This window comes from Oncorhynchus kisutch, unplaced genomic scaffold (genome assembly GCF_002021735.2).
Source record: "Oncorhynchus kisutch isolate 150728-3 unplaced genomic scaffold, Okis_V2 scaffold4009, whole genome shotgun sequence".
NCBI lineage: Eukaryota > Metazoa > Chordata > Actinopteri > Salmoniformes > Salmonidae > Oncorhynchus > Oncorhynchus kisutch.
This window is the reverse complement of record NW_022265954.1, coordinates 114,040-140,681: the sequence shown is the minus strand read 5'-3', so window position 1 is coordinate 140,681 and position 26,642 is coordinate 114,040. Positions and strand designations below refer to the sequence as shown.

The 26,642-nt window shown below is 47.2% G+C and overlaps 2 protein-coding genes across 3 annotated transcripts in view; one reads left to right on the top strand and one right to left on the bottom strand.

The window, feature by feature from the left end:
• Positions 1–26,642, bottom strand: part of LOC109883976 (mitochondrial import inner membrane translocase subunit tim16) — a 179,596-nt gene that overhangs the window by 67,974 nt on the left and 84,980 nt on the right. The gene's annotated exons all lie outside the window — the stretch shown is intronic.
• The window catches only part of LOC109884328 (vasorin-like), a 45,394-nt gene continuing 28,835 nt past the window's right edge, over positions 10,084–26,642 (top strand). For both annotated transcript variants that reach the window (XM_031821687.1, XM_031821688.1), the window contains exons 1-2: positions 10,084–10,398; positions 25,820–25,887. The gene's annotated coding sequence lies outside the window, so the exon portion shown is untranslated. The remainder of the gene's footprint in view (positions 10,399–25,819; positions 25,888–26,642) is intronic.

Sequence of the window (26,642 nt, the reverse complement as noted above, 5' to 3'; positions counted from 1 at the left end):
CATTACAGAGATACAGACACATTACAGAGATACAGACACATTACAGAGATACAGACACATTACAGAGATACAGACACATTACAGAGATACAGACACATTACAGAGATACAGACACATTACAGAGATACAGACACATTACAGACACATTACAGAGATACAGACACATTACAGAGATACAGACACATTACAGAGATACAGACACATTACAGAGATACAGACACATTACAGAGATACAGACACATTACAGAGATACAGACACATTACAGAGATACAGACACATTACAGAGATACAGACACATTACAGAGATACAGACACATTACAGACACATTACAGAGATACAGACACATTACAGAGATACAGACACATTACAGACACATTACAGAGATACAGACACATTACAGAGATACAGACACATTACAGACACATTACAGAGATACAGACACATTACAGAGATACAGACACATTACAGAGATACAGACACATTACAGAGATACAGACAAAAATAGTTATACTGTTCACACATTAGCCAGCTTTTGACATTCTTTTAAAAAGTGGTTTTAGATGGTATGGCTTTGAGTTACTGTGGTAGTTTGTTCCACTCAACAGCGCCGGTATATAGACATTTGTTCTTACCAGATAGACTGTTATATTTAAAACAGTGAATGTTAGAGTGTCAGGCTTTGGTCTTACACTCGTGGACAGCTTTAATGAATGAAAAACAGTTGTATAGGTACCTGGGGGCTGAGTCCGTGATAATTCTCTGGTCCAGAACTAGTTTTTCCACTGATAACTAGCTGCTTTACAGGCCGACCTCCAGATGATTATGAGGGAGGAGGTTCAATACAATTCTTACAAGCTTGTTTGGCTGGAGAATTATTGTTGACATGTTTGGGGCTGCTGGTGAACCATGAAGTCAGGCATAATCAAAGTGACTCTGGACTAGTGCCACAGTGTTTCTGGTGTCTATAACTAGGTTTCCATCCAACTGGTGAAAGATTTTCATGTGAATATTTTTAAATCTGCATTAAAGCAATATGTGCATTTTCCCATTAGAGTGTTTCCATCAAATGAACTGGTTGCAGATAAAAGTCTGAATACGTAATGCACATAAATATACCTCGAGGTTAAATCCCCATGTACCAATAAAGAAGGCAAGTTAAATGGGTTTCCATGGCATTTTCAACTAGGCCTACTGTTGGTTTTGAGTAGATCTAGTGAATGTGCCCACTCTGGTGTTGCCGTGTACTCTAGCCAACAGCACAGACACAGTACAGGTACAGCCTACTACATGATGACATTATTATGGACAAAAGTGGAAACGGCAGCCGAGCATCAATCATGTCACCAGAATAAGACCCTCAATATGTATTGACAGGAGCAGCAAACTATCCACCTACCACTATCAGTATGAATGGTGGATAGAGGACAGGATACACTGTGGTATAGTAAAACTTAGCACTTGGATAAAGCGTAATGCATGAGGGGAGAAGGACAAAGGATGGAATAGATATAGTATAGTACAACCTGCAGAGTAAACCAGGAAATACACACTACCCTCCCCTGTGCCCAATAAAAAAACACAACGCTCCCCAAAGCAAAAAATATCTCAGAGAGGATGCCAAACATCACGCAGCGCAAAGTGAACATACTCTCTGTGTATGAGTGTGTGTATATCTTAAACATGTCTGAGGTACTGAGGTCCATCTGACACCAATTACCCCCCTTATTAAACCACAGGCATTCTGCTTAATACCTGACATACCATACCACACACACACATACAATGAGAGAGACTGGAGAGAGAGGGAGAGAGAAACAGAGGGAGAGAGAAACAGAGGGAGAGAGAAACAGAGGGAGAGAGAAACAGAGGGAGAGAGAAACAGAGGGAGAGAGAAACAGAGGGAGAGAGAACAGAGGGAGAGAGAAACAGAGGGAGAGAAACAGAGGGAGAGAGAAACAGAGGGAGAGAGAAACAGAGGGAGAGAGAGACAGAGGGAGAGAGAAACAGAGGGAGAGAGAACAGAGGGAGAGAGAAACAGAGGGAGAGAGAAACAGAGGGAGAGAGAGACAGAGGGAGAGAGAAACAGAGTGAGAGAGAAACAGAGTGAGAGAGAAACAGAGTGAGAGAGAAACAGAGGGAGAGAGAAACAGAGGGAGAGAGAAACAGAGGGAGAGAAACAGAGGGAGAGAAACAGAGGGAGAGAGAAACAGAGGGAGAGAAACAGAGGGAGAGAAACAGAGGGAGAGAGAAACAGAGGGAGAGAGAAACAGAGGGAGAGAAACAGAGAGAGAGAGAAACAGAGGGAGAGAAACAGAGGGAGAGAGAAACAGAGGGAGAGAGAAACAGAGGGGGAGAGAAACAGAGGGAGAGAAACAGAGGGAGAGAAACAGAGGGAGAGAGAAACAGAGAGAGAGAGAAACAGAGGGAGAGAAACAGAGGGAGCGAGAGACATGGAGAGGAAAGAGCAACATGAGACCTATCTTTCACCTCAGTCAATAATTCATGCTGTGCATGTATGCTCCTTGTGCATCATGGGAAATGTCCACTTCTGGCTGACCTTGAGTGACCCCTAGTGGCCCCCACCCCTCCTCTTCCCTCTGTTTTTATCGGTGCCAGAGTGATAAAGAAAACCCCTCCGTTACAGACAGAGAGGAGAGATAGCCAGCTCTCACTGCTGCTCGGACTGTGTGCTTCCGTAACTAATGCCTCGACTTCAGCTCAGTGGGTCTCAAGGCATAGACATACAAATCACCTCAGATACACTAAGGCTGGGCTTCTGACGGGGTCCTCTTCTTTTATATAGTGACTCTAAAAAAACAACCGTCTTTGAAAAGTGCTATATAAATCCCACATTATTATTATTAAATCATTCTGATTGAAACATCACTTTGACATGCATCTATTGCTGAGCAGATGTGTGCTCCCGAGTGGCGCAGCGGTCTAAGGCACTGCATCTTAGTGCAAGAGTCCCTGGTTCAAATCCAGGCAGCATCACATCCGGCCGTGATTGGGAATCCGATAGGGTGACGCACAATTGGCTCAGCGTTGTCCGGGTTTGGCCGGGGTAAGCTGTCATTGTAAATAAGAATTTGTTCTTAACTGACTTGCCAGGTAAAATAAAAAAATGTCATCATGACTTGAGTTCTCATGGGGTTTGTACCACAACAACCAATAGAGAGTAGTGTGTTTGTCCCACTCAGAAGCGGGCTTCAGCTCAGTAGAGTAGTGTGTTTGTCCCACTCAGAAGCGGGCTTCAGCTCAGTAGAGTAGTGTGTTTGTCCCACTCAGAAGCGGGCTTCAGCTCAGCTGTGGTGTTTCTCTCATAAACAAGGGCTGCACGGAGTCAACAGACTAGTAAACCTCTGAGTGCCTCATGCTTAACCTCTCCCTCCTTTTTTCTTTCTCTCTTCTCTCTGACTTTCCCCTCTCTGCCCTCTCTTCCTCTCTGCCCTCTCTGCCCTCTCTCCCTCCCCCTCTCTGCCCTCTCTGCCTCCCCCTCTCTGCCCTCTCTCCCTCCCTGCCCTCTCTCCCTCCCCCTCTCTGCCCTCTCTGCCCTCTCTCCCTCCCCTCTCTGCCCTCTCTCCCTCCCCCCTCTCTGCCCTCTCTCCCTCCCCCTCTCTGCCCTCTCTGCCCTCTCTCCCTCGCCCTCTCTGCCCTCTCTCCCTCGCCCTCTCTGCCCTCTCTCCCTCCCCATCTCTGCCCTCTCTGCCCTCTCTCCCTCCCCTCTCTGCCCTCTCCTCCCTCCCCCTCTCTGCCCTCTCTCCCTCCCCCCTCTCTGCCCTCTCTCCCTCCCTGCCCTCTCTGTCATCTCTCCCTCCCCCTCTCTGCCCTCTCTCCCTCCCCCTCTCTGCCCTCTCTCCCTCCCCCTCTCTGCCCTCTCTCCCTCCCCCTCTCTGCCCTCTCTCCCTCCCCCTCTCTGCCCTCTCTGCCCTCTCTCCCTCCCCCTCTCTGCCCTCTCTCCCTCCCCCTCTCTGCCCTCTCTCCCTCCCCCTCTCTGCCCTCTCTCCCTCCCCCTCTCTGCCCTCTCTCCCTCCCCCTCTCTGCCCTCTCCCTCCCCCTCTCTGCCCTCTCTCCCTCCCCCCTCTCTGCCCTCTCTCCCTCCCCCTCTCTGCCCTCTCTGCCCTCTCTCCCTCCCTTGCTCTGTCCTCTATTTGCTCCCTTCATCTTTAACACAAACAAGGGGCCAAAACAACCATTCTTCCTAAATGTTCATTGTTTCAATGCAAATATTTCTGAGGTCTGAATCTGGGCCTAATTTCTTTTGCTCATTTACACAAATCTTGAGGCGCAGCACACATCTCTCCCCGACACTGTGACCGTAGCGCTGCACTCAGCAGTGGCTGGAACGGAAAATGGCCGATACTTTATCTAGAGTTTATTAGAACCAACATTACAGAAATTCTGAATCTCTCTTGCACACTAGCTCACATAGAAGAGGACCTGCCAATCACAAGCCTTAATGGTGTATCCCAGAACATCTATTTCCCTTCTTACAACAAGGCAACAAAGAGGAACACCAGGAGACAACATATCTGGAGAAGTTCTCTCTTGGACTCCAAGGTTAGGTTCAATAACCTCCTCCATAGTGAACCCATGACATGAGGATGGTGAGAAAGGGCAGGGGGAACAACCAGACCTTTCCACTCTTACTGGCCGAGTTCCCACTCTCAGAGGGTCATCGGGCCCTGGCCACCTCTCAATTAACACATATAAAACCCCTAACCAGCCTTAAATAAACAGCCACTTATATAACACCATACAAACATATCATCAACGCATATAAAACCTTAAACTAAACTTCCAAAAACATCCACTTATGCTAAATATATAACACTATACAAACCCACCATTAACACATAAAACCCTAAATAAACCTATGTGATTGTATAACATTATACAATCACATAGAGAACCGTGGGTTCTGGTCCTGCGAGGTTTCCACAGGAGAGAGACAGCTTTATCACTGTGGAAGTGGGATTTAATAGGCCAGTGTCAACCACCACAACAGGTGGGAAGAGTCAATATTGGACGCCAATGTTTAGAGTCACACAGGGCTTTATCTGATGCTTTATTTTCACACCAATGGCCAGTACTTCCTACTTCTGCTTTAATCACCTCAGCTGCTATCCTAGCACATATTTACTCTATCATTTTTTGTATAAAATACCATACAAATCATTTGATATAACTTTATTGTTCCCCGTGTCCTCCTTCATGGTGACTGCTTTAACTCACCTCAGCTTCCACCCCAGGAACCACATATATATTTTTTCAATTTATCTTTATTGTCCACTATGGTATTTTGCTCCTTTAACTCGATTGCGATTGTTACAGTTCAGAAACCCAGGAACCATATTTTTTTTCAAGTAAATTCAACGAGTTACAGTTGAACTGAATACAACTTTATTGTCCTCTATAGGGTACCCTACTTATTGCTTCCCAAACTACTACTGTATTAATCCTATCTATCACTTTCAGTGTTCCCCAAAAATCCCCCCAGAGAACCCTCTCCTTCTCTCTCTCCCCTTCCCTCCCTCTCCCCTTCTCTCTCCTTCTCTCCCCATTTCCTTCTCTCCCTCCCTCTCCTTTTCTCCTCTGTACATCCCTCTCCTCTCTCCTTCCCTCCCCCTCTCTCTCTCCCCATCTCCTCTCCCTCCCTCCATGTGACTTCCCAGAGTGTCAAGGACCAGGTCTCTCCCACTCTCCTCTCGGCAGCTTCCCACGGACACATAGCGGCTACTGGGCTGGAAGAGGACTGTGGGAAGGCAGGGAGCCAAGGGCTTTCTGGGGACGAATAGTCACGTCTGTCAAGAACCCACACACAAACATATGTGCATGGACAAAATGTGCGCACACACGCAAACTCCCGAGCACACGTGCAGATGCTCTGTGTGGGGTGCTCGGGAGTGCAACCCTCTGCATCAATCTATTCTAAAATATATTTGATGCTGTTCCTAGTCACGTCATAGAGCTAAGTCTCAGTTTAAGGTAAAGATTGGGGGTGGGGTAATCTGATCAGAGATCTGCGGTTAGGGACAATATCTACCTCGAGAGACAGGGAAGAATGAGAAGGGGTTTTACAGTGTTGAGTCTATCAGAAAATAACCATGTTGCTTGTTCCCAGGCTGTCCCTATGGGAGGGGGGAGAGGGCTCCCAGAACCACCCCCACTCAACCTCATTCATTATTCTATTACTCTCTATCTATGTATCTCTATGTGTGTGTGTGTGTGTGTGTGTTTGTGTGTGTGTGTGTCTCCTCTCTCTCTGTGTGTGTGTGTGTGTGTGTGTGTGTGTGTGTGTGTGTGTGTGTGTGTGTGTGTGTGTGTGTGTGTCTCCTTCTCTCTCTCTATGTGTGTGTGTGTATCCTTCTCTCTCTCTCTCTCTGTGTATGTGTGTGAGTGTCTCTCTCTCTCATTCAGGAGCCAGGGAGATTCAAGTCTTCCTCTGTTGAGGCCCAGGTGGAAACACCATTATGTGAGCAGGTTCTATAAATAGCGACTCAGTGAGTCCAGTGAGAGACTGGTGCAGAGCAGACTCTGGACCAGTAACACTGTCCACCACTAACATGACGTCCTGTATGTAACACTGTCCACCACTAACATGACGTCCTGTTCAGTATGGAGTTACAGGACGTCCTGTATGTAACACTGTCCACCACTAACATGACGTCCTGTTCAGTATGGAGTTACAGGACGTCCTGTATGTAACACTGTCCACCACTAACATGACGTCCTGTTCAGTATGGAGTTACAGGATGTCATGTATGTAACACTGTCCACCACTAACATGACGTCCTGTTCAGTATGGAGTTACAGGATGTCATGTATGTGCTTTATGGACATACAGTTGATGTAAATTGATAGCCACTGGTCTTTATCACAGAGGTCCTACACTTCCCTACACCAGTTCAACCATTCAACCAGACTCCATGTTCTATGTTCCATAAGAATAGAATGAGGGCAGGTAGGAAGGCCTACAATGTAAAAGAAGAAAGAGGAAGGAGAAAGAGGGAGAGAAAGAGAGAGAACAGAAGACTGAGAAAGAGGGAGAGGAATAGAAAGAGAGAGTACAGAAGACTGAGAAAGGGGGAGAGGAATAGAAAGAGAGAGTACAGAAGACTGAGAAAGGGGGAGAGGAATAGAAAGAGAGAACAGAAGACTGAGAAAGAGGGAGAGGAATAGAAAGAGAGAACAGAAGACTGAGAAAGAGGGAGAGGAATAGAAAGAGAGAACAGAAGACTGAGAAAGAGGGAGAGGAATAGAGAGAGAACAGAACACTGAGAAAGAGGGAGAGAAAGAGAGAGAACAGAAGACTGAGAAAGAGGGAGAGAAAGAGAGAGAACAGAAGACTGAGAAAGAGGGAGAGGAATAGAAAGAGAGAACAGAAGACTGAGAAAGAGGGAGAGGAATAGAAAGAGAGAACAGAAGACTGAGAAAGAGGGAGAGGAATAGAAAGAGAGAACAGAAGACTGAGAAAGAGGGAGAGGAATAGAAAGAGAGAACAGAAGACTGAGAAAGAGGGAGAGGAATAGAAAGAGAGAACAGAAGACTGAGAAAGAGAAGGAGTTCAGAATCAGAGAGGAAGAACAGAGGAAAAGTCAGAGAAGAAACCATAAAGATAATAATACAAGATATCAGAAAAGGGGGAATGAAAGTAGATGGAAAGAAAAAGCAGAAAATAAGAGGAGGGGAACAAACAAAGGGGGAACAAACAAAAAAAGAAAGTAAGCAAGAAAAGAAAAACAGCCGAGCAGCGAAATGGTAAAAAAAAGCTCTATAATTGGAGAGAAAGAAGAGAGAGAAAAGAGAGAGAAGCATGGAAAGGAAGAGAAAGGGGTAGGAGGAGGCTGCTGTGTGGATAAGTAGTACTTCAGTTTGGAGCCTTTGGCTGGCAGGGTCAGGGCTCTTGGACCAACCCCAACCAGCTCACTGTTGTACTGGTTCCCCTGGGCAACACTACAGTGGTCCGGATTCCGTGTCGCCATCTTTAACTGGGCCATAATGATTAGGGAGCTGAACGTGCTGACGGCACCGGGCTCAGGTTATTACAGCAACCCTGATTTACACTACACCCCCACCACTCATAATGCATATGGTCCAGACCTTTCAACATCACTGCATGTGTAGCCCACCATAGTCCACTGTCTACATCTATATGGGTTGTGTGTGATGACTGGAGGTAAACAGAACAGAGCAGGGGTAGTCGGGGTGGTGTGTGTGTATGCCTGTGTTTGTGTGTGTGTAGTGTGTGTGTACCCCCACAGTGTTTATCTAAAGCTGTCATCGGAGAGATATGGGTGTGGGGGTGGGGTGGAGATATGGTGGGGGAAGAAGTGAGGCAGGGAAACCTTTATTTAACTAGGCAAGTCAGATAAGAACAAATTCTTATTTACAATGATGGCCAACCCTGGACGACACTGGGCCAATTGTGCACCGCCCTATGGGACTCCCAATCACGGCCGGTTGTGATACAGCCTGGATTTGAACCAGGGTGTCTGTAGTGACGCCTCTAGCACTGAGATGCAGTGCCTTAGACCGCTGCGCCACTCTGGAGCACAAGAGGGAGAGAGAGAGATACACACAGTAGATGGAGGATGAGGCACTGCTGGGTGATTTGTATGTGTGAATCTCTGTAGTTGTGATAAACTGCTAGAGAGGATTCAGGATGATGTTCTTTGAAAACATAATGGACTATATGGGACTAGTACATCTGGGCCTGGAGAACATGCATGAAGTCGTTTGTCTATTCCTGCAATTTACAGTCATTTGTCGTTTAGTGTTTGTTTTCCCTATAACTCTGTGTGTGTGTGTGTGTGTGTGTGTGTGTGTGTGTGTGTGTGTGTGTGTGTGTGTGTGTGTGTGTGTGTGTGTGTGTATGTGTGTGTGTGTGTGTGTGTGTGTGTGTTATATGGATCATAACTGTGGGTAAACTATGGAAGAAGAACGAGCCACAGTGGCATAAATGAGGAATGACAGTAACAGTTGTGAAAACAGCTGTAAATAAAGCACAGTTCAGCCATTCTGAAGTGTCCCTTATTCCACACAGAATAGGGCCAAAACATGTCCAGAGACACACTTGCACCGGCCCAGGAGCCAGAGGCCTGTGGTGTGTTTGTTGAATCTTGCCCTTGCAGGGGCCGGACCCAGCCAAGGTACACCTACAGAGCCGGGGGGAGCCACCCACAAATATACAGGGGGAGTGTTGACCTCAGCCCAATTACTTTCACAGTCGTGTGGCAACAAGCATCGTGGTAGAATGCCCTATGGCTGCACTGCTATGGATGACCAAATCCAGTCGTTAACACATCAGAAGAGAGAGCTCTGTGTAAAATAGTTGGATTCATTTGAAATTTTTTTGAGTTATCCTGTATAGGCCTAGATTGAGAGTCCTGTAGATATAAACATATTATATAAGGAATTAGACTACTTATAACAAACAGAATTCCATGCAATGTGTGAATATGAATAGCTCCTTTTAGATCACTTCTGTCCTGTTCCCAACTATATTATGGACAATTCTGAGACATAGTATGTTTCTAAAAGTATCTATATCTGAGTATGTGACATGGTTACACCAGTACTGATAGATATCCCATTACTTCACCTCGTTGGAAACCGATTCTAAGACACTTTAAAATAGGGTGCCAGCTGCCGACGCGCTGTAAGGCAACTCAGCAGTAGGACGTATTCAAAGCCTCCCAATCTCCCAGTTAAACGGTGCAACAACATTCATGAATTAAGACACCATACGTGCCAATGAGAGACTTGACAATTGACACGCGCTTTTCTCAAATGCCAAGTGATTGACAGTCAAAATACAAGGCTGTTCGCTTTTCCATTTCATACATCAAGCCCATATGAACAATTAACCAAGAATAACAAATATAGGCTGATAGACTAAAATAAACATGTAGCCATTTGTTTTGTTGCGTTGCCCCAACTGTATCTGTCAAGGAGGAGCGCGCAGCATATGAGCGCTGCTTTCCAGGCCCCTGCAGCAGACAGTAGTGTGGAGTTTTGATCGCTCTGGGTCGCGTTCTAGCTCGCCTCGAGTCGCCCCTCCCATTCTCGTTAAAACTCTCCGTTCCATTCGCCAATAAAGCGCTTTTGTCTTGGGGTCGGGAAGCTTATGGGCTCTCGCCGGACACTTGAAGCGCATTCCTCGACGTGGAGCTTTCAACCACTCGCTAGACACCGGTGGCTGAAGAGTTTTAATGTATCTGAATAACTTTATGCTGCTGCACAGTTTCGGGGACTTTTGACAGAGTGCACCACGGACGACGAAAGGATTTCCAACTGTTTACTTGCTCTACGTGGGTCCTCTTGGATAAAAATATTATGTAGCACACATTTCTGAGTGCGCCGCAACTCAAACTTCACGCAGGGAACAGAACCGGTAAGCTTTTTCAATAACATTATTACATTGAAAATGTATGATTTATTATTATTATTATTCTTCATAAAGAGACATTAGTTTTTAAGAAATATATATGCTTACTAGTACACACCACCCTTCTACAGACTCCACACTCCCACCCCTGTTACGTTATGCTGTTTTAACGTTCTATGACAGGAGTTGGCTAGAGGTGAAATGTTCACCCATTCCAGACACCTTCTCACCGCACTGAATGAGAACCCTACAAGACCTACAACCTGCTGTAAACAACAGGCTGTCAGCTTCGAATTTGTACCAAACGGAGGATCATTTAAACATAAACATTCAACATCACTTAAAAACATTCAATAATTTACACATAATTTACAAATATTCAAAATCACTCATAGCCAAAAGAGCGATAACAAATCAGTATAGGAAAGTCAAACGCCACATCATTTCTCTAATCTGTGCGTAACAACAGCTGGAAACACTTCAATCGTAACTTTATCACTAACTAGTAGGCTGCTTAAGTGTTTGACCACAGGACGCTGTGCTGGGCAGAGCTGGCGTCTAGACCGCGCCGGTCCTTTTTTTTTACCACCGGGAGAAGCTGTTTTCGACGTGCGGCTGGTGCTGGGGACCGGCCCAGATGAGAACACACACGGCATAGGTTATAGGATAGGGACGTTCAACAAACAACTGGTTTCAAAATACAAAAACTAAGCGTCTAATTTGCTCTGTTCGCTACGAGTTCAAAGGTAGGCTAATGGTATAGGCTGGTCTAGTTCTGGGGGAAAATATGTTTGGTCACACCGGGTAAAACGAGATGAACTGTTATTATCCATGGGCTTGCTGTGAATTTGCAGCTGAACAGCCAGCAAGGACCTCGCATTGATTTGGAGAACCTGCAGTCCCATGACAAAATAACCAATTAATTTCAATTAAAAGATCAAGTGTTCGAACCAGTTGCCAGTTTTGGTTCCGTATTAGCGCAATTGATTTCGACTGTGTTTATTTCAACATGATGGTTATTGCTGCGCAGCAATACAAATAGTATCTACCTCCCCACCTGTAGGGTAGGTACTCAGTTATTAACGTTTCCATTAGCACCTGGAACATCTGGAAAACACTTGTTCTGGTTTCAAACAGCTATTGATCTTCAGTCTAATGATTCATGTGCGTCGGAGTTTGCTAAAGTCATCAGTAAAATCATGCGAGTTGCCTTTCAACTTAAAACTACTCAGACACTGAATAACGTCGGAGAAAACTCTAGGAAAACAGTTGTTAAAACGTTTAAAATGTAGGGGAATTATATAAATAAATCACCAACAGTTATCTCCTCATTGCTACAAGCCTACATCCCATGCGTAATTGAAATGCGTAACAGATATACGCATGATACTTTACTCAAATCTATAGGATATGTCTATATATCTAACAATTCCTCCCAATAACAAACTACATGGATATAAACCAGATGCTACCATAAACATGTGATAAATCATGAAAAGGCCTATTATTTGTGTCAACAAACTTTAACAGTGATCATAATAAACGTATCCAGCCCACCTTTCCCAAACAACATCCAGATGACCGCACGGGGGGCTGTTCATGTTATCTCGCCAAGTCGAACCGCTACAATTTTCCAAACATTTGAATATTGAGGTACGTAGCAACAGTCTTATTTCTGAGCGAGATCCATCTGCTGGCTCTGCGCGCCCGCACACAGGCACGGAAAATCGCTTAATCTTTCACTGCGGGCCCAACAAATGGCGGGGTAAACTACTCCAATAACCCTTCGTGCGAGGATCATCTTCACGGGGGACTATTTCCGCCCTATGTGTTTTGAAAGGAGAGATGAAGCTGTCATTACACAGTCAAGTACTGTATGTAGCCTATAGCTGCAGACCTCTCACCCAGGCTACATATTAGCCAGACAGACTGACGTTGGCTTGAACAGAAGTGTGGCTATTCGTATGTGTGTGTGCTATACAGTAGACAGTGAATGTTTCATGGACTACCAAGGGCCATGTGTACAAAACGTTGTCCCTGCCATGCATAGGTCATGACAAGACTGTCACTATAATGACAGACACAGTAACAGAGACACAGTTCAGACTGGACCCCTATGGTCATGACAAGACTGTCACTATAATGACAGACACAGTAACAGAGACACAGTTCAGACTGGACCCCTATGGTCATGACAAGACTGTCACTATAATGACAGACACAGTAACAGAGACACAGTTCAGACTGGACCACTATGGTCATGAGAAGACAGGGGGAAGTGTGTCACTATAATGACAGACACAGTAACAGAGACACAGTTCAGACTGGACCCCTATGGTCATGAGAAGACCGGGGGAAGTGTGTCACTATAATGACAGACACAGTAACAGAGACACAGTTCAGACTGGACCCCTATGGTCATGAGAAGACAGGGGGAAGTGTGTCACTATAATGACAGACACAGTAACAGAGACACAGTTCAGACTGGACCCCTATGGTCATGAGAAGACAGGGGGAAGTGTGTCACTATAATGACAGACACAGTAACAGAGACACAGTTCAGACTGGACCCCTATGGTCATGAGAAGACAGGGGGAAGTGTGTCACTATAATGACAGACACAGTAACAGAGACACAGTTCAGACTGGACCCCTATGGTCATGAGAAGACAGGGGGAAGTGTGTCACTATAATGACAGACACAGTAACAGAGACACAGTTCAGACTGGACCACTATGGTCATGAGAAGACAGGGGGAAGTGTGTCACTATAATGACAGATACAGAGACACAGTTCAGACTGGATCACTATGTGGTCTGTCTCCTTTCTATTTGTGTTTCGTGGGTGCCACAGGTGGCTGGTGGCACCTTATTTGGGGAGGACGGGCTCATAGTAATGGCTGCAATGGAATAAATTGAATTTACATGGTTTCCATACCATTTCCATTCACCACTCCACGTAATTCCAGACATTATTATGAGCCGTCCTCCCCTCAACAGCCTCCTGTGGTAGGTACTATCTCCTCTGCTGTGTGTCTCAGTATTTGAGCATTGACTACTTGGCACAAGAGAAGACCCTGTCACTTCTCAGTGCTGAGAGGCTTTCTGGACGGGACAGAGACGGTGGCGGGGAGATGGTAGGAATTATCAGGCCATGAAAAAGAAAAGAAAAGGAGAGAGAGATTGAGGGAGAGAGAGAGAGAGAGAGACAGAGACAGAGAGAGATACTTGACTGAGATGACAGGGACGATGGAATCACTGAGATTGTTTAACCTCAACACTGCCAAGACCCTAGATTTAGACTAGGAGCACTTGTGTATAGATGTGTGTATGGGTCTAAGTTTATGTCCATGTGTCCGTTTGTTGAGGGTATTAACGTAAAACACACACACACTGACCGGGTGGATAACCCAGTGGCCCTGGGACCCCTCTTGTGACTGGCTGCTCGTGGAGGTGAGGCCTGGTCAGGGGGACCCTGGGGGGGCTCGGCTATTTAACACCATTAAAATAATTAAACACATGTCTCCTGTCAGAGAGAGAGGCTGGCCCCCTCTTCTCCTGCTCACACACACTCTGTGCATAATCATGCAGGCACGCACACATACACACAAACAAGCACCCACCAACCGAACCACAAACAGGTAGCCACACACACATTACCCCTCGAGGGACAGACAGGTAGTCACACATACATTACCCCTGGAGGGACAGACAGGTAGTCACACACACACATTACCCCTGGAGGGACAGACAGGTAGTCACACACACATTACCCCTGGAGGGACAGACAGGTAGTCACACACATTACCCCTGGAGGGACAGACAGGTAGTCACACACATTACCCCTGGAGGGTCGGACAGGTAGTCACACACACATTACCCCTGGAGGGACAGACAGGTAGTCACACACATTACCCCTGGAGGGAAAGCCACTCTTGGCATTTGTTTCAGACATGTGACCACACCAGGGTTTAATCTCTGCTTCAGGGTAATTGGAAAACTGCCATTAATCTATTTAGAAGAAGTGTGATGACAAGTCTCAGTCTACCAGTGTCAGAATAACAACCCACCAGCATTTTCCTGCTGTACTGTCCAAACTCTCACACACGGACACGTGCACACCTACCTAGGACCAGGCAACTGCTCTGCTCCTCTGGTCTCTAAGAGCAAAGGAATTTCATATCACACAGTGTTCTCCAGCCAGTAGCCCCCCTTTTATACTCAATTAGGAGTGGTCGTCTGAGGCCCTCCACCCTTTACAACCAGGGATTAGGGTGGAGGGCCTTCCACCCTCTGCAACAACGGATTAGGGTGTTAAAAGTCAGGTGGCGAGGCGAGGAGGCCTGGTGAGGGGGGGAGAGGATGGGAGCAGGGCAGTCACACAGCAGGCAGGGAGTTGGAGCTGGCAAGGCATAAGAAACCTGTGTGTGTTTTTGTGTGTGTGCCTATGTGTGTTTTGTATTAGTGAAACCGTGTGAAAGCAAGCGTGCATCCCAATTAGCAAGGGGGTGTGTGTCGGAGTGTATGTGTTACAATCAGCATGTTTGGAGTGTGTTTGTGCCTACACACACACACACATTTGGTTGTGTGTGTATGTGTGTTTATTTGGATCTTAGCTACAGTCACAGTGTCACAATGAGTTCAATGTAGGCCTCAATCCCACCACCAGAATCAGGTGTTCCACAATACACAGGGCGAGCCACTGTTGACGTCCCAGAGTTAGAGCAGCTTTCTTGGGCAGGGCGCTTAAAGAAAGCCCCTGGCTTTAATCTCTTCAAAGGGCCTCGCACATCAATGCTGACCCGGCGGTATGCGAAAAGCAAACCGATCCCCTCACGGTGTTTGCCCGCCAAGCCAAATTGAAGAAGACTCAAGCCGTTCCAGCCAAATGATGCGTTCCAAAGAACCACTTCAAAAACTCTGTATAAATATACACGAGCACGCAAAGGCTACAAGCGGAGCCCGGCTTGAGCCGAACGCAAACCGCAAATAACTCCTGTCTCACACACTCCCTCTTGCCAACGCTCAGAATTCGCGTTTGAAGAGGAGAGATGGGGCTCCGAGACAGATGTGCCCCCTGAAAGACTGAATTACAGTTGGAAAGACAGACGTTCAGATTCAGAAACTGCCCTCTCAGCCTTTGGATTGGAATCAACCTATTTCTCCTCCTCTCTCGTTCCCTCTTTCTCCTCTCTCGTTCCCTCTTTCTCGCTCGGTCTGGAAAATGGCAAAAATCTGAAAACCGGCCACTAACCAAAAGTGAGAACTGGGGCCAGAGAGAAAAGGCAAGAGCGGGAATGAGAGAGAGGACAAGGGGGAGGGAGAGAGAGAGAGCGAGCACATCCCAGAGAGCCACCGCAAATTGCCATGTTTCAGTGAGGCCGTAAAAAAAGATAAACGACTCTTAATCTAAGGTTGTAATTACCTCGGGCCAACACTGTCATTAGCAAATGAGCCTTGAACCAGAGAGATGGGAAGAGAGAGAGAGTGTGTGTGTGTGTGTGTGCGTGGGGGGGGGGGGGGGGGGGGGGGTAGAGGAAGGGGAGAGAGATTTGGATGGTCAAAGAGGGATGGAGAGTAGTAGCTTTGTCCCTGATCTGTTGGTGCTATCATATCATGCTATCAACTCCTTGTCATGTTTGGCATGATGACACATACAGACTGGTACCCACCCAGGCTAAAATGGTAGTGGCCGGAGAAACTTAAAGGTGGGGGAATTCAGGGAGAGGGAATGAGAGAGGGGAAGAGAGGGGGGAGAGAGGAGGGGAAGAGAGGAGGGAGAGAGGGGGGAGAGAGGAGGGGAAGAGAGGAGGAAGAGAGGAGGAAGAGAGGGGGGAGAGAGGAGGGGAAGAGAGGAGGAAGAGAGGAGGGGAAGAGAGGAGGGGAAGAGAGGAGGGAGAGAGGGGGGGGAAGAGAGGAGGGGAAGAGAGGAGGAAGAGAGGGGGGAGAGAGGAGGGGAAGAGAGGAGGAAGAGAGGAGGGGAAGAGAGGAGGGGAAGAGAGGAGGGAGAGAGGAGGGGGAAGAGAGGAGGAAGAGAGGGGGGAGAGAGGAGGGGAAGAGAGGAGGGGAAGAGAGGAGGGGAAGAGAGGGGGGAGAGAGGAGGGGAAGAGAGGAGGGGAAGAGAGGAGGAAGAGAGGAGGAAGAGAGGGGGGAGAGAGGGGGGAGAGAGGGGGAGAGAGGGAGGGAAGAGAGGAGGAAGAGAGGGGGGAGAGAGGAGGGGAAGAGAGGAGGGGAGAGAGGAGGGAGAGAGGAGGGAGAGAGGAGGGGAAGAGAGGAGGAAGAGAGGGGGGAGAGAGGAGGGGAAGAGAGGAGGAAGAGAGGAGGAAGAGAGGGGGGAGAGAGGGGGGAGAGAGGAGGAGAAGAGAGGAGGAAGAGAGGGGGGAGAGAGGAGGGGAGAGAGGAGGGAGAGAGGGGGGAGAGAGGAGGAAGAGAGGGGGGAGAGAGGAGGGGAAGAGAGGGGGGAGAGAGGAGGAGAGAGAGGAGGAAGAGAGGGGGGAGAGAGGAGGAAGAGAGGGGGGAGAGAGGAGGGAAAGAGAGGAGGAAGAGAGGGGGAGAGAGGAGGGAGAGAGGGGGAGAGAGGAGGGGAAGAGAGGAGGAAGAGAGGGGGGGAGAGAGGAGGGGGAGAGAGGAGGGGAAGAGAGGAGGGGAAGAGAGAGAAATAGATTAAGAGAGAAGGGACTGCAACGGTCACTACAAACAGTGACGAGGCCTGCACACACAAAGAACACTCATACTTAGTGTGACCCCAGCCTTACACCTTGACTGGAGGGTCAGATATTTAATCATTGGCTATTAATGACTAATGGAAGTTCAACTAAAGAAACAAATGGTCAGATGAACATTAACTCGTAACGTTTACCCACAAATAGATTTAATGATAAGTTAAAGAGTAATGATTAGGGGAATGGTGAGCTGATGTGCTGCTGCTGCTACTGTGTCTGCCTTAGGGTCAGTAGGCACAACTGAAATCACAGGAAGTGCTGACTAGTACACACACACACGCACGCACACACACGCGCACGTTTACCATAAACACATACACACCAGCTCTGGTTGAGTCACTGTATGTTTGAGGTCCTTGGCCCCTCGTTTCCCCAGGGTCTATTTCAGTCACTGCTAATAGCAGCGTTATCAGCTACCATGCGCACAGAGAAGTGTGTGTGTGTAAAACTAAACTTCAACCGTATTATAGGATCAACGTCAGTAAAACGTGGTCGTATTCACAAGGCACGAAACTGAAGACAAAACTGGGAAGTTCTATCAGAGTTTGTCCATTAAGAAACTCTTGTTTCCATTCTCCATTTCTAAATATTTTGCTATGCTGTGCCCTAATGAACATGACCCAGGTGTGATTGTAATACAAGTCAGGACGAGTCAGGTCACATATTAAATCAGCAGAAGACTCTTTCTAAGAATCTTAGAAGTCCTAAGGGTGACTATTGAAAAATCTAACAGAGAGAGAGAGAGAGAGAGAGAGAGAGAGAGAGAGAGAGAGAGAGAGAGAGAGAGAGAGAGAGAGAGAGGTAGAGAGAGATCGGGTGGAGGACTAAGGAGAGAAACAGAAAGAGACAGAAGGAGTAGGAGGAAATTCGAGAGAGAGACAGTCAAGAAAGGGAGAGAGATGGGTTAGAGATGATGGAGAGTGAAGAGGTGATGGGTCAGAGATGAGATGGAGAGTGAAGTGGTGATGGGTCAGAGATGGAGAGTGAAGTGGTGATGGGTCAGAGATGGAGAGTGAAGAGGTGATGGGTTTGGCATGAGATGGAGAGTGAAGAGGTGATGGGTTAGACATGAGATGGAGAGTAAAGAGGTGATGGGTTGGAGATGGAGAGTGAAGAGGTGATGGGTTAGAGATGGAGAGTGAAGAGGTGATGGGTTAGAGATGGAGAGTGAAGAGGTGATGGGTTAGAGATGGAGAGTGAAGAGGGTGATGGGTTAGAGATGGAGAGTGAAGAGGTGATGGGTTAGAGATGGAGAGTGAAGAGGTGATGGGTTAGAGATGGAGAGTGAAGAGGTGATGGGTTAGAGATGGAGAGTGAAGAGGTGATGGGTTAGAGATGGAGAGTGAAGAGGTGATGGGTTAGAGATGGAGAGTGAAGTGGTGATGGGTTAGAGATGGAGAGTGAAGAGGTGATGGGTTAGAGATGGAGAGTGAAGAGGTGATGGGTTAGAGATGGAGAGTGAAGAGGTGATGGGTTAGAGATGGAGAGTGAAGAGGTGATGGGTTAGAGATGGAGAGTGAAGAGGTGATGGGTTAGAGATGGAGAGTGAAGTGGTGATGGGTTAGAGATGGAGAGTGAAGAGGTGATAGGTTAGAGATGGAGAGTGAAGAGGTGATGGGTTAGAGATGGAGAGTGAAGTGGTGATGGGTTAGAGATGAGATGGAGAGTGAAGTGGTGATGGGTTAGATATGGAGAGTGAAGAGGTGATGGGTTAGATATGGAGAGTGAAGAGGTGATGGGTTAGAGATGGAGAGTGAAGAGGTGATGGGTTAGAGATGGAGAGTGAAGTGGTGATGGGTTAGAGATGAGATGGAGAGTGAAGTGGTGATGGGTTAGAGATGGAGAGTGAAGTGGTGATGGGTTAGAGATGGAGAGTGAAGAGGTGATGGGTTAGAGATGGAGAGTGAAGAGGTGATGGGTTAGAGATGGAGAGTGAAGTGGTGATGGGTTAGAGATGGAGAGTGAAGAGGATGGGTTAGAGATGGAGAGTGAAGTGGTGATGGGTTAGAGATGAGATGGAGAGTGAAGTGGTGATGGGTTAGAGATGAGATGGAGAGTGAAGTGGTGATGGGTTAGATATGGAGAGTGAAGAGGTGATGGGTTAGAGATGGAGAGTGAAGAGGGTGATGGGTTAGAGATGGAGAGTGAAGTGGTGATGGGTTAGAGATGAGATGGAGAGTGAAGTGGTGATGGGTTAGAGATGGAGAGTGAAGTGGTGATGGGTTAGAGATGGAGAGTGAAGAGGTGATGGGTTAGAGATGGAGAGTGAAGAGGTGATGGGTTAGAGATGGAGAGTGAAGTGGTGATGGGTTAGAGATGGAGAGTGAAGAGGATGGGTTAGAGATGGAGAGTGAAGTGGTGATGGGTCAGAGATGAGATGGAGAGTGAAGAGGTGATGGGTTAGACATGAGATGGAGAGTGAAGTGGTGATGGGTTAGAGATGAGATGGAGAGTGAAGTGGTGATGGGTTAGAGATGGAGAGTGAAGTGGTGATGGGTTAGAGATGGAGAGTGAAGAGGTGATGGGTTAGAGATGGAGAGTGAAGAGGTGATGGGTTAGAGATGGAGAGTGAAGAGGTGATGGGTTAGAGATGGATAGTGAAGTGGTGATGGGTTAGAGATGAGATGAAGAGTGAAGTGGTGATGGGTTAGAGATGGAGAGTGAAGTGGTGATGGGTTAGAGATGAGATGGAGAGTGAAGAGGTGATGGGTTAGAGATGAGATGGAGAGTGAAGAGGTGATGGGTTAGAGATGAGATGGAGAGTGAAGAGGTGATGGGTTAGAGATGAGATGGAGAGTGAAGTGGTGATGGGTTAGAGATGAGATGGAGAGTAAAGAGGTGATGGGTTAGAGATGGAGAGTGAAGTGGTGATGGGTTAGAGATGAGATGGAGAGTGAAGAGGTGATGGGTTAGAGATGAGATGGAGAGTGAAATGGTGATGGTTAGAGATGAGATGGAGAGTGAAGAGGTGATGGGTTAGAGATGAGATGGAGAGTGAAGAGGTGATGGGTTAGAGATGAGATGGAGAGTGAAGAGGTGATGGGTTAGAGATGAGATGGAGAGTGAAGAGGTGATGGGTTAGAGATGAGATGGAGAGTGAAGAGGTGATGGGTTAGAGATGAGATGGAGAGTGAAGAGGTGATGGGTTAGAGATGAGATGCAGAGTGAAGAGGTGATGGGTTAGAGATGAGATGGAGAGTGAAGTGGTGATGGGTTAGAGATGGAGAGTAAAGAGGTGATGGGTTGGAGATGAGATGGAGAGTGAAGTGGTGATGGGTTAGAGATGAGATGGAGAGTGAAGAGGATGGGTTAGAGATGAGATGGAGAGTGAAGTGGTGATGGGTTAGAGATGAGATGGAGAGTAAAGAGGTGATGGGTTAGAGATGGAGAGTGAAGTGGTGATGGGTTAGAGATGAGATGGAGAGTGAAGTGGTGATGGGTTAGAGATGAGATGGAGAGTAAAGAGGTGATGGGTTAGAGATGGAGAGTGAAGTGGTGATGGGTTAGAGATGAGATGGAGAGTGAAGTGGTGATGGGTTAGAGATGAGATGGAGAGTAAAGAGGTGATGGGTTAGAGATGAGATGGAGAGTGAAGTGGTGATGGGTTAGAGATGAGATGGAGAGTGAAGTGGTGATGGGTTAGAGATGAGATGGAGAGTAAAGAGGTGATGGGTTAGAGATGGAGAGTGAAGTGGTGATGGGTTAGAGATGAGATGGAGAGTGAAGTGGTGATGGGTTAGAGATGAGATGGAGAGTAAAGAGGTGATGGGTTAGAGATGGAGAGTGAAGTGGTGATGGGTTAGAGATGAGATGGAGAGTGAAGTGGTGATGGGTTAGAGATGAGATGGAGAGTGAAGTGGTGATGGGTTAGAGTTGGACAGAGACTTCAAAGATTGATTTAGCCTCAATGTGTCTATTCTGAGTTGTTGAGTACATCTGTTTTCAGGGCTGTACTCCTATTTTTAGATGGTAAATATTTAATCTTGAGGCCGGTATCACCCAGACCAGAACCACAGGACTCTGTGTTGAGGTCAGCAGAGATGACCTACACGGCCTAGCAGTGATATACGGCCTAACAGAGATGACCTACACGGCCTAGCAGTGATATACGGCCTAACAGAGATGAGTCAGAGTTGGTGTATACAGTGTAGTCTCTGGTGTTGGTGTATACAGTGTAGTCTCTGGTGTTGGTGTATACAGTACAGTGTAGTCTCTGGTGTTGGTGTATACAGTGTAGTCTCTGGTGTTGGTGTATACAGTACAGTGTAGTATCTGGTGTTGGTGTATACAGTACAGTGTAGTCTCTGGTGTTGGTGTATACAGTACAGTGTAGTCTCTGGTGTTGGTGTATACAGTACAGTGTAGTCTCTGGTGTTGGTGTATACTGTACAGTGTAGTCTCTGGTGTTGGTGTATACTGTACAGTGTAGTCTCTGGTGTTGGTGTATACAGTACAGTGTAGTCTCTGGTGTTGGTGTATACAGTACAGTGTAGTATCTGGTGTTGGTGTATACCGTACAGTGTAGTCTCTGGTGTTGGTGTATACAGTACAGTGTAGTATCTGGTGTTGGTGAATACCGTACAGTGTAGTCTCTGGTGTTGGTGTATACTGTACAGTGTAGTCTCTGGTGTTGGTCTATACAGTGTAGTCTCTGTTTGTGTATACAGTGTAGTCTCTGGTGTTGGTGTGTGTAGTGTAGTCTCTGGTGTTGGTGTATACTGTACAGTGTAGTCTCTGGTGTTGGTGTATACTGTACAGTGTAGTCTCTGGTGTTGGTGTATACTGTACAGTGTAGTCTCTGGTGTTGGTGTATACAGTATAGTGTAGTCTCTGGTGTTGGTGTATACAGTGTAGTCTCTGGTGTTGGTGTATACAGTACAGTGTAGTCTCTGTTGTTGGTGTATACAGTACAGTGTAGTCTCTGGTGTTGGTGTATACCGTACAGTGTAGTCTCTGGTGTTGGTGTATACCGTACAGTGTAGTCTCTTTTGTTGGTGTATACTGTACAGTGTAGTCTCTGGTGTTGGTGTATACTGTGTAGTCTCTGGTGTTGGTGTATACAGTGTAGTCTCTGGTGTTGGTGTAAACAGTATTGTCTCTGGTGTTGGTGTATACAGTGTAGTCTCTGGTGTTGGTGTATACAGTGTAGTCTCTGGTGTTGCTGAAGTGTTCTCTGGTGTTGGTGTATACAGTGTAGTCTCTGGTGTTGGTGTATACAGTGTAGTCTCTGGTGTTGCTGAAGTGTTCTCTGGTTAGACTGTGTGCAGTGTAGTCTCTGGTGTTGCTGAAGTGTTCTCTGGTGTTGGTGTATACAGTGTAGTCTCTGGTGTTGCTGAAGTGTTCTCTGGTTAGACTGTGTGCTCTTGGAAACATCTCCTTGTGTCACACCTTTATGAACGCTTGGCTGAATGACGAGGTTTCTGGATGACAAGGTTTCTGCATGACTGTGGTACAAGGATACTGGAGAAAAACAACTTGTTTTTCTGAATATGTTGTTGAGGAAGCCCCAGGGTCTAACGACTCTCAGCACCAGTCACCTCTATATCAAGCAGTTTGGTTCAATCCAGTTGGACTTGGATTCAAATACTATTCAAAATCGTTCAAATACTTTGAGCATTTGCTTTAGCCTGCCTGGAGGGCCAGGTGGGAGGGGCTTGCAGTTTGCCATTTCAATACTTTTCTATTGGTTCCATTCCAACAGGCAAATCAAAACACAGATACAGTATTTTAAATGAACCCAGGTCTGATGGAGAACAACACAAAACACAGGGTTTGTGATGAACTCATGAAGTGGACATAGAGTTTGTCTCTAAGCAATTACGTTAGAAGTCAACATGAAAAGACAGACACACACAAACAGGCTGCCCTTCCATCAGCGCTGTCGCCTGAGGAGCGTTATGATGAAAATGTGTTATTGGAGCTGTTGTGTCCTTTTGATGCTGACAGCAATGTTGTTGTCAACAGTCAGTCTCTGGCGTCACACACACACAGCCCGATACGATCAGCTGAGACGGTATAGTGTGTGTGATACTTATGAGTGGCTGACAAGAGCACAAAGAAACACAGGTACACTCATTAATTGCACAAACAGGTTTATAACGCCGTTCTGTCAGTGTCACTTTACTGGTTTGGCTTTGGAAGAGCATCAAACATCTGTATGAATTACAGTTACACTGTGTACTTTGAGAGGCTCACAGTAATATGTGTCAGGCAGGGGGTCAAATCTACTGTTCAAAGTCACACATCAGCAGTCACTGCACAGCCATCTAAATACATAGGTTATAACCTGGTTCACACAGAACCCTGTAAAGAACACACACACACATTGAACCACAGACAGAGACAGCAGCTCTGTTAACACACACATATGTGGCACTTCCTTAACCTTGGTCTTCTGATGCTACAGGTGCAGTATGTGGTTAGAGCCTAAGTACTGTAGCTGTGTTAAACTACTGTCCTACCATGATACCCTGCCTTCACTCACTAAGTACTGTAGCTGGGTTAAACTACTGTCCTACCATGATACCCTGCCTTCACTCACTAAGTACTGTAGCTGCGTTAAACTACTGTCCTACCATGATACCCTGCCTTCACTCACTAAGAACTGTAGCTGTGTTAAACTACTGTCCTACCATGATACCCTGCCTTCACTCACTAAGTACTGTAGCTGTGTTAAACTACTGTCCTACCATGATACCCTGCCTTCACTCACTAAGAACTGTAGCTGTGTTAAACTACTGTCCTACCATGATACCCTGCCTTCACTCACTAAGTACTGTAACTGTGTTAAACTACTGTCCTACTATGATACCCTGCCTTCACTCACTAAGTACTGTAGCTGTGTTAAACTACTGTCCTACCATGATACCCTGCCTTCACTCACTAAGAACTGTAGCTGTCTTAAACTACTGTCCTACCATGATACCCTGCCTTCACTCACTAAGTACTGTAGCTGTGTTAAACTACTGTCCTACCATGATACCCTGCCTTCACTCACTAAGTACTGTAGCTGCGTTAAACTACTGTCCTACCATGATACCCTGCCTTCACTCACTAAGAACTGTAGCTGTGTTAAACTACTGTCCTACCATGATACCCTGCCTTCACTCACTAAGTACTGTAGCTGTGTTAAACTACTGTCCTACTATGATACCCTGCCTTCACTCACTAAGTACTGTAGCTGTGTTAAACTACTGTCCTACCATGATACCCTGCCAGTCATAAACACACCAACATACTGGTAGAAAACATCCACTGTAATGCTGGTTTATGCCCACGTCACTTCTTCCACACACGGCCTGATACGATGGCCAGCAGTTCAGGGAGCTGACAGACAGAAGACAGCCTGCCTTCTTGCTCTCCTTTTCCTTCCTCCCTCACTCACTTCCTGTCATTCTATCGTTGTCTGGTTCGGTCGTTCATCCTCTCGCTCCCCGTGCCAGAACGCCTCATACGCCACACGGCCTGCTGCCGCTCAGCACGCTCCCTACCTTCCTCCTAGCACCCCTCCCATACGGCGCTGGAATGCATCACGTTAAAACAACACCACTTCCTGTTCAGCTTGTGGAGTGGTGTGGAGAGCAGGACTGGAGCTGGGAGGGAAGGAGATGGGGGTTGTTGTGGGGTGATGTGGAGAGCAGGACTGGAGCTGGGAGGGAAGGAGATGGGGGTTGTTGTGGGGTGATGTGGAGAGCAGGACTGGAGCTGGGAGGGAAGGAGATGGGGGTTGTTGTGGGGTGGTGTGGAGAGCAGGACTGGAGCTGGGAGGGAAGGAGATGGGGGTTGTTGTGGGGTGATGTGGAGAGCAGGACTGGAGCTGGGAGGGAAGGAGATGGGGGTTGTTGTGGGGTGGTGTGGAGAGCAGGACTGGAGCTAGGATGGAAGGAGATGGGGGTTGTTGTGGGGTGGTGTGGAGAGCAGGACTGGAGCTGAGAGGGAAGGAGATGGGGGTTGTTGTGGGGTGGTGTGGAGAGCAGGACTGGAGCTGAGAGGGAAGGAGATGGGGGTTGTTGTGGGGTGATGTGGAGAGCAGGACTGGAGCTGGGAGGGAAGGAGATGGGTGTTGTTGTGGGGTGATGTGGAGAGCAGGACTGGAGCTGGGAGGGAATGAGATGGGGGTTGTTGTGGGGTGATGTGGAGAGCAGGACTGGAGCTGGGAGGGAAGGAGATGGGGTTGTTGTGGGGTGGTGTGGAGAGCAGGACTTGAGCTGGGAGGGAAGGAGATGGGGGTTGTTGTTGGGTGATGTGGAGAGCAGGACTGGAGCTGGGAGGGAAGGAGATGGGCGTTGTTGTGGGGTGTTGTGGAGAGCAGGACTTGAGCTGGGAGGGAAGGAGATGGGGGTTGTTGTCGGGTGATGTGGAGAGCAGGACTGGAGCTGGGAGGGAAGGAGATGGGGGTTGTTGTGGGGTGATGTGGAGAGCAGGACTGGAGCTGGGAGGGAAGGAGATGGGGGTTGTTGTGGGGTGATGTGGAGAGCAGGACTGGAGCTGGGAGGGAAGGAGATGGGTGTTGTTGTGGGGTGGTGTGGAGAAAAAAGGTCTGGTCAACCATAACTAAAACAATCCCCAAAAGAGGTGAGTTAAACTACTGTACCTACCTTAACTACAAGAGCTAGTCTGTGGGTTCTGACCACACCTCAACGGTCAAGATGATTGGTCAGTCACAAATACAGTGTGTGTGTTAATGTATTTGTTCTGTTGTCTACAGATAGAGGGGACACCACCACCGCCCCAGTCAAAGTGAATTGAAACAGGAGGCGAAATCTTGTTGAGTGGGTAAGTTAAGGGTTAATTGTTTGACCGTCCATTTCACTCCTCTTCAATGTTTATATGACAGAGTAGTTAAGTTGCTATACTACCAGAAATACGACTACTAACACTTCCATATGAAACAAGATGATACAAGTTTGTCAACAGACAGTTCACTCCAGAAGTATCATAGGGTAACATTTTTGGCACATTTCTGAATGAGGAAACATCCTGTGAATGATTGCATTCAAAGTTTCCAGAAAGCACACTTGGCTGTTGATAGTGTTAACCTCAACACATTCCTTCCTCATGAGTCCTCTTCACACTTGAGTCCCTCAATGAGAAGTTGTCTATCTACCTACAACAAGGACTGAGAGCACACAAATGCCATTTATTGAGCAGAGAGAGCTGTTGAGGAAGTATGGAGGGTGTGTGTGTGGGGGGGGGGCGAATGGCTGCCTGGTTTGGAAGTTATAAAGTCTGGGGCAGTGGCAGAAAGGCAACAGGATGGTGAGTGTGTGTGTGTGTGTGTGTGTGTGTGTGTGTGTGTGTGTGTGTGTGTGTGTGTGTGTGTGTGTGTGTGTCTATAAAAGTGCAGGCAGGGGAAGCTTATTCAATCACTGGTGATAATTGCCCCTCTCCACCCCGTGGGCCGGTCCATTATAGATGGAGGGGGAGTGTGTCTGATCCAGCTGGGATGGTCTATTATGTGAGGCAGGGGGAGTGTGTCTGGGTCAAGCTGTGGTCTGGTCCAGCAATCAGGCCCTGGGGCAATGGGGGCT